We start from the raw sequence: 8,962 nt of genomic DNA, 5'->3' as shown, positions 1-8,962 counted from the left end.
CCCCCCAACACATACACACTCTCTCCTCCACCACAACCCCCACCAACACCCCCCCCCACCCCACACACACACACACACAAATCTATGGGATAAATTTGTATTTTCAGATACAGTTTATTTTGTTCAAAAAGCACACAATTTATTGACAGTCTGTTAATATGGCGTTTTATAAATTCCTACTTTAGATGTCAAACCAGTCTGACTCCAAACCAAAACACAAACAGATTCTAAACAAAGTCTCACACCTAACATGCATTGTCTGACCTAAAAGATTACCTCTACTTTACACCAATAAAATCTTTAGTTCTCTCAGGACCATGACTTGAAAGGAATTCAGGGATTTACATATACACATTAATCAATTAAAACCTTCCAACTGATTAAAGATTTAACAGCATCTTAGGTTGTGTTTAGTACATTCCCATCAATGGTGTAAATCTCTGACCTTTTACTTATAAATTCTGTGTTTGATACTACCTCTCTCGCTAACACCTGAAGGAGGACTGAGGCTCCAAAAGCTTGTGTTGTCAAATAAACCTGTTGGACTGTAACCTGGTGTCGTGTGATTTCTGACCTTGTCCACCCCCGTCCAACACCAGCACCTCCACATCCGTACAACAGCAACATTGAGCAGAAACTGAGGAGTGCATAAGTGCTGTGCAATGCCCTCTGCTAATTTGGTGCTGACTTTCTTCATGTTTCATTGACAATGTCAAGATGCTATCCAGTTGGCTAACCAATACACCCAGCATTTCTGTGCACATGCCCTTCCACATCTTTCAGTATGCAACATGATCAAAATGTTCATCTGACTTCTGACTTCTCTGAAGTACAATTCATCTGCAATCTCACATTCTGTGGAGCTGACACATTAATCATCCTTCCCCATGGCTTGACTGCAGTGCACTTGCACCTGGGGACTCACCACCTGTAGATTTCAACTTTATACTAACCTCTAAGGGATATTTCAGAGAAGGTTCTCTAGATTAATTGCAGAGATGAAAGGCATGCCTTAGACAGACTGAGCAGGTTATGCCTATACTCGGTACAGTGTAGAAGGATGACAGGACATCTAACTGAGGTATATAAGATACTAAAGGGATTGATAAAATAGACGTACAATAGATATTTCCCCTTGCGGGCAATCTAGAATGAGACATCATAGTCTTAGGGTAAAGGGTAGTAGATTTGAAACAGAGAGGAGGAGGAATTACTTCTCTCAAAGGCTTGTCATTTTGTGGAATTCACTAACCCGGAAATCAGTGGAGTCCAGGACACTGAATAAATTTAAGAAGAAGACGGACAGATTACTAATAGCTAATTACTAATAGATTACTAATAGGTCTTTTATCTAGGGTAGGTGAGTTCAAAGCTAGGGGGCATATTTTTAAGGTGAGAGGACAAAGATTTAAAAGGGATCTGACGGGCAACTTTTTCCACACAGAGGGTGGAATGAACTGCCAGAGAAAGTGGTAGATGCAGGTACAGATATAACATTTAAAAGTCATTTGGATAGGTACATGAATAAGAAAGGTTTCGGGGATATGGGTCAAATGCAGGCAAATGGGACTAGTTTAGTTTGGGAACTTGGTCAGCATGCACAAGTTGGACCAAAGGGTCTGTTTCCATGCTGTGTGACTCTGTGAGTCTAATTAATAATTGGTTAAAGGGTATGTGAGTGGGCAGGAAAGTGGAGTTGACGCTGAGATGAGATCAGCATGATTACATTAAATGGCAGAGAAGGCTTGAAGGGCTGAATTGCCTCCTGATACTTCTAGTTCTTATATGCAGTGTTAGTGTCATGGACTCTTCACCAGTGCTGAATTGTTGCTCCCTCTCCCACTCTAGGGTTTGCTTTAGCTGGGCAGGCAACTCTACATAGGTACCTAAAAGCAGAATATCAGAAGGAAAAGTTTGTGATGAGGAAAAGAGTTTTGTCAGGTAAGCAGGAGTTCAACAGTCACACCAGCAGTATCTTACTCATCGTATCTGATAGCAGGATGAGGATGTGCTGGCAGTTGAGAGATGACATATGACAAAAAAAACCATCATTCTCAGTGATGTTGCAAGATCTAGGCTCTGTCACAGCTGGCCCTGTGGTAAGAACAGCCATCTCCTCCTGCAGGAATCATGGAGTCATTATGGCACAAAACGAGTCAATGAAATGCATGAACTCTATGGCGTCATTCCAGGGAGCAATCAAGTCAGTCCCATTCCTCTGCTCTGTCTTCCTGGACTTGCATGTTTATTACTTGCAAGTGCTCATTAAATTTGCTTTTGAAATCATTGATTGTTTCCACATCCACCACCTACACAGGCAGTGAGTTCCAGGTCATTACCAATGGCTGTTTAAAAACATTTCTTCTTCACTTTCCCATTCAACCTTTACTTCATGCATTAAACTTGAAATCTGTATTGACTAATCCTTGCATGATCAGCCACTGGGAGCAGCTTTTCCTTGTCTACTTGATCTAAACGTGCCATAATTTTGTACTCCTTTATTAAATCTCCCTCAATCTCTTTTACTCTGAGGAAGATAATCCCAGTCTCTCCATGCTAACCTTGTAGCTAAATCCCCATCCCCACAATCATTCTGCTCAATTTCCTCTACATTCGCTCAAGCACTCCGATATCTTTCCCAAAGTGTAGTGACTAGAACTGAATACAATACTCTACTTGTAACCTAATCAGAATTTTATAAAGGTTCAGCATTACCTTTATGCTTTTGCAATCCATAGATCTATTTATCAGTCATGATTACATACTCTTTGCTATCAGCTCTCTCAATATGATTTGCCACCTTTATGGACCTATGCATATAACCCCAAGGGTTCCCTATCCCTGCACATATTTTGGAATGAAACCACAAAGTCTATATTGCTTTTCTCTATCACATCTTCTGAAATGCATCACCTCACACACCTTTAGTAACTGCTATCTACTGTATTTTTAAATTCATTCATGGGATATTTTGTCCATCCCTTGTTGTACTGGCGAAGATGGTGGTAAGCTGCCTTCTTGAATCCCTGTAATCCATTTTCTTCAGATAGACTCACAATGCCGTCAGGAAGGGAGTCCTGGTTTTTGATCTATCGACAACGGAAGAACAGTCAGGATGATGAATGGCTTAGAAGGAAACTTGCAGATGGTGGTGGGTCCATGTATTGACTGCCCTTGTACTTGTCCTTGTCCTTCCAGATGGCAGTGGTTGTATATTTGGAATATTCTGTCTATGGAGCCTTGGTGACGTTCTGAAATACATCTTGGAAATGGAGGGAAGTTCACTGAAGTAGCTGAAGATGGCTAGAAATAGGACACCATCCTGCGAACTCCTGCAGAGATGTCCTGGAACTGAGATGACTGACCTCTAACAACCGCACCACCTTCCAATGTGTCAGGTATGACACCAACCACTAGAAAGTTCTCTCTCTAATACTCATTTACTTAGGTTTCGATAGGGCTCCTTCATGCCACTCTTGGTCAAATGCATCCCTGATGAGGAGGACATTCATTCTTACCTCACCTCTGGGTTTCAGTTCCTTTCTCCATATTTCAACCAAGGTTGTAATGATGTCAGGAGCTGAGTTGTTCTGGTTGATCTCAAACTGAGTGTTAATGAGCAGATTTTTGCCAAGTAAATGATCCTTGTTAGCATTGATAATGATACCTCCCATCACTTTTCTGATGACTGAAAGTAGACTGGGCGGTAATTGGCTTGTTTGATTTATTTTGCTTTTTGTGTGTAGGACTCGCCTGGGCAATTTTACACATTGCCAGTTAGTTTCCATTGTTGGGGTTGTACTGGAACAGCTTGGCTAGGGATGTGGCATGTCCTGAAGCACCTCTTCAGTACTACGGTTAGACTGTTGTCAGGCCCCCAGCCTTTGCAGAACCCAGTGCTTTCAGCCATTTTTAAAATCATTTGGAGTGAATCAAATTGGTTGAAGACTGGCATCTATGATATTTGAAACCACTGAAGGAGGCTGAGATGGATCATCCACTTAACACTTCTGGCTGAAGATTGTTGCAAATGCTTCAGCCTTACTTTTTAGACTGATGTTTTCATCATTGAAAATGGGGATATTTGTGGAGCCTCCTCCTCCAGTGAGCTGTTTAATTGTCAGCCACCATTCACAACTGGATATGGCTAAACTGCAGAGCTTAGATTTCTCTCGTCACGTGGACTGACCAGGGCCTGGAGAGTGGCAGGTGAAGGAGGACACGTCTGGCCACAGCAGGAACAATGCGAGGACAAGTGGGACACAGCTCCACCATAGCCCAGGGGTTTCCTGTCGAACGGTCTTCCAGGCTGACTCGCCCAGCCCAGACTCGCAGGCTAAGCCAAGGTTCAAGGTCGAAAGGTAGACACAGGCACCTGAAAAAGGAGATGTGGCAGTCTTGGCCTGGCATGGTTGTATCTTGTCCCTGTGTGAATGTCTTATTCATTTTTGGCTTCAAGGTATTCCAATGGCCCGGCAGGTGGTCTTGTCCGGGAGTGGTAGTCTCAGCCCGGCATGGAGGTCTTTGGCGGAGGCTTCCAGCCCAGTATTCCGGTAGCTCAGTGTGGTGGTCCCATCCTGGCTGTGTCTTCAGTCTATTCCATCATTCCTTAACCTGCATTTCCCAAGCCCAGGAGATGTTAACTGAACGGGAATGAACTTTGTCTTAATTTTACTTCGTAAAAAATTATGTATGATTTCTATCATTGATGTAGGTGCCATGGTGGAGTAATTTTAAAACTTTACATGTAAAAGCACAGGCGACAATAAATTTTCATTCTATAAATTTCTATTCTATTCTGGATCTGATCCACTGGTTGTGGAATCCTTTAGGTCTAACACTTGCTGCTTACAATAGCACAAAAGTTGTTCTGTTTTGTAGCTTCACCAGGATGACATTTTTAGGTATGCCTGTTGCTGGTCCTGTCATGTCCTCTGCACACTGTATTGAAGCAGGGCTGATCTGTTGGTTTGATGGTTGGACTGGGGGATATTCCAGGCTATGACATTGCAGATTGTACTGAAGTATAAATTTGCTGCTGCTGGATGCTGTTCTTGAATTGGAGATCAGTTCGAAGTCTTTTCATTTATCACCATGGTAAAGCCACACAAGTCGATGGATAGAATTCTCAATGTGAAGATGGTACTTTGTTCCCACAAGGACCACATTGTGGTCATTCTTACTGATACTGATGCATCTGTGGCAGGTCAAGTATGTTTATCCCTTACCAACTGCCCTGCCACACATCCAGTCTAGCAACCATGTCCCTTAAGATTCAACCAGATCAATCAGTAGTGGTGCTGCTGAGCCACACTTGAGAGTGGACATTGAAGTTGCCCTTAGATTAATTTCTGAGCCTTGTCATCCTCAGTGCTTCCTCCAGGTGATGTTCAGAAGGGAAGGGTACTGATTTATCCAGTGTGGTGGTATGCAGTGGAACAGGTACATAGTAATCAGCAATAGCTTCTTTGCACATTTCAGGGCTCTGGTGTCCATGCTGGGCAGCTTGCATCAGTCTGAATACTACTGTGCCACCAGCTCTGCTGTGTCTGTGCTGCTAGTAGAACAAGATATATCCAGGGATGGGATGTTGTAAAGTATGATTCCATGTGTGTGACTATGTCAGGTAGTTGTTCTGATAGGTCTGACAGTCTGTTGTCCAAATTCTGGCATTAGCCCTCGATGTTAGTCACAAAGATTTTGCAAGGTTGACCTGCCTTCGTATTCCGTTGATTTTCTGGTGCCTTATTTGATGATAAGTTGTCCATCTAATTTTTTTAGACATTTTAGTCACGGATAAAACTGAATGGTTTGCTAGACCATTTCAGAGGCAACCTAATTACTCTTGCTCTGGGGTCAAATCTCAGCCAGATCAGGTAAGGACAGCAGTTTTCCTTCCTTCAAAAACATTAGATGTGTTTTTTACAGCAGTTTATAATCCATCATTAGACTCTCAACCTCAGATATTTTATTGAATGCACATTCTACTATCTATCTGGTGAGATTTGAACCTGGATCCCCAGGACATGGCCTGGGTCTCTAGATTCCTAACTCAGACAATTTCACTAGGCCATCACTTGGCCACTTGTCTACCGTTCCTGCAAGCAAATCTATGTTCTGTTATAGTTGAGTGACACAATCTGCACTGTCTGCCAATTTTCCAAATTTGGCATCATCACAAATTTCAAAACGCATTTGTGTTTCAATATCTAGTTCATTCAACTGTTTACCAGTGTACCTGTGGCGGCTTTACCTTTACCTTTAGTTTGAGTAACAACCATTTAAGATGGCCCACTGTTTTCTGTACTTATACACATTAAAAAAGAAATACAAACTGGTGCAAAACGTCCTATTTCTTGAGTCTCAATTTTGTTAACTGTTCTGTACAAGGAACATTGTCAAGCACAATCTTAAAATCCATAAAAACTGCACCTACTACATTCTGTTCATTGACCTTCCCTATTCTATAACTTTAAGACAAAATAAAACAGTTTGCTTGTCAAGCACAGTCTGCCTTCTCCTCATCTCTATCCTAAAAGGATGAACCCTAACTTCAAACAGTGTCCCTTTGTTCAGGACTCACCCATAAAAGTATGCATACATTCCACAACCACTTTAACAAGATCATTCAGGATCTTATAAACTTCAGTCAAATCATCCATCATTTTTCTAAGCGCTTGTGAAAATAAGTCTAGCCTGTTCAATCTTTTCTCATAGGACAAAATGCTCTTTGCAGTTATCAAAAATAATGAACCTCCTCTGAACCACCTCTAACATGTTGATATTCTCCCGTTAAACATTGACCCTGATATTGCACACAGTATTTGAGATGAGACCTCACCAATGCTAGGTAATAAAAGTAAAGCTGTTATGCTTCGCTTATGTTCAATTCCCCTTGCAATAGAGGATAGCAATTCATAAGAATTTTTAATCACTTGTTACTATGTACTAACTTTTTATAATTCATACACTTGTACACCTAGATCCCTCCAGACCTAGGAATTCTGAAGTCGTTCTCTGTTTACATAATACTTGCTTCTTTTTCCTTCCAGCCAAAGTGATCAAATTCACACTTTCATACACTACATTTCATCTACTAGATTTTTGCCCACTCAACTGACCTATCCTTATCACTTTGCATCCTTGTTATGTCACTTTCACAACATACATTCCTTCCTATAATAAGAGCAAAAAACTTCGGATGCTGCAAATCTGAAACAAACACCAAGCATACTGGAGAAGGTCAGTTGGTCTCGCAGCATCCGAAGAAGTCATACTAGTCTTGAAGTGTCAACTCCGTTTCTCTCTCCACAGATGCTGTCCGACCGGCTGAGTTTCTCCAACATTCTCAGAGTTTGTTTTGTGCTTTCCTACCTTTCTTTGTATCATCTATAAATTTGGCCACCATGTCTTTAATCCCCTCATCTAAGTCATTCATATAAATTATAGAAAGACGACGCAGCACAGACCTGTATGGGACACCACTCGTCATATATCGCCAACCTGAAATTGGTTAAGCGTAATTTTCCTTAAAAAAAATATGCAGGCTCTTCCCCATTACTTTCAGGTTTTATAAGAGTTCAATTATAACCCCACTAATGCCTGATTCTTACAGCTTTCCCGTGACAGACATTAAGCTAACTAGCCAATAGTTTCTGACTCCCTCCCTCCTTTGTTAAATAGGAAGGTTATACTTGCTACTTTCCAATCTGACAGAATCTTTTCAGAATCTCAAAATTTTGGAAAATTAATACCATCACATCTACAACCTCATTAGCAACCTCCTTAACAAAAACCCAGAATGTGCACTAACGATTGACTTACTTTGTTACACACCCTATTTGAATTCAGGTAAAGAGCGATTAATGTTGGCTTTTGTTACCTTTGGAGCATCTAGTCTTGACTGCTGGACATCTGTATGCTTCTTTTTCTCTCTGTTCCTTCCTGCCATTTTCTGACTTTTATTTTCAACTTAAAGTTTATCCCTTGATGTGTTACATTTACCCAAGATTGTTTCCTCACCCCCACCACCCTCATATTTAGTTTGAAGCATTCTCTACTTACATAGTTTTTTTGGCTCACAAAAACACCAGACCCTGCATGGTTCAGGTATAGACTGTCCTAATGATATAGTCCCACGTTCCCCAATACTAGTGCCAGTGCTCCACAAAGTGGAACCATTTCTTCCGCACAATGTAGTTTCTTCTCTAATCTTATTCTTATTCTGTGCCATTTTGCATGTCCTGGGTAGTAATCCAGAGTTTATTACATTTGAGGTTCTGCTTTTCAATTTAGCACCAAACATCTCATACTCTGTCTGCAAAACTTCCTTCCTAGTCCTACCTATGTTGTTGGTTGTGCTTTCTACTGCAAGTTTTTCTGCAGCCCAGAACAGATATCCTGAACCCTGGCATCAGGCAAACAACTTTGTCATTTGGCCCAAGGTTTTTGCTACAAAGAACTGTGTAAATCCTCTGCACTACACTGTCCCCTAGTACAACTTATCAAAGTGTTGTTTCACAGACACTTGGCCCATTGATCCATTTCATAATGTACCCTTCCTAGCTGAACTGAGAACATACTAGTCAATACAGTGCAGAAATTTCATGCTCTTCTTTCCCTTCACTCTAAAATTATCTCAATCAATATTTGGGTAATTAAAGATCCCAATTTCACCACCCTTTTTTTTTGCACATGTCATTTCTTTGTAGAGATAGTAGGAACTGCCGATGCTGGAGAATCTGAGATAACAAGGTGTAGAGCTGGATGAACACAGCAGACCAGGCCAGACCCTTTTCTGAAGAAGGGTCCAGACCCAAAATGTCAGCTTTCCTGCTCCTCTGATGCTGCTTGACCTGCTGTGTTCATCCAGCTCTACACCTTGTTATCTCATTTCTTTGTAGGTTCGCTCCTCTGCCTCTCACTCAGTATTTGAAAACCTATACAATACATCCAGCATCAC

This window comes from Rhincodon typus, chromosome 7 (assembly GCF_021869965.1).
Source record: "Rhincodon typus isolate 14 chromosome 7, sRhiTyp1.1, whole genome shotgun sequence".
In the NCBI taxonomy this organism is placed as follows: domain Eukaryota; kingdom Metazoa; phylum Chordata; class Chondrichthyes; order Orectolobiformes; family Rhincodontidae; genus Rhincodon; species Rhincodon typus.
This window is presented reverse-complemented; position numbering follows the sequence as displayed.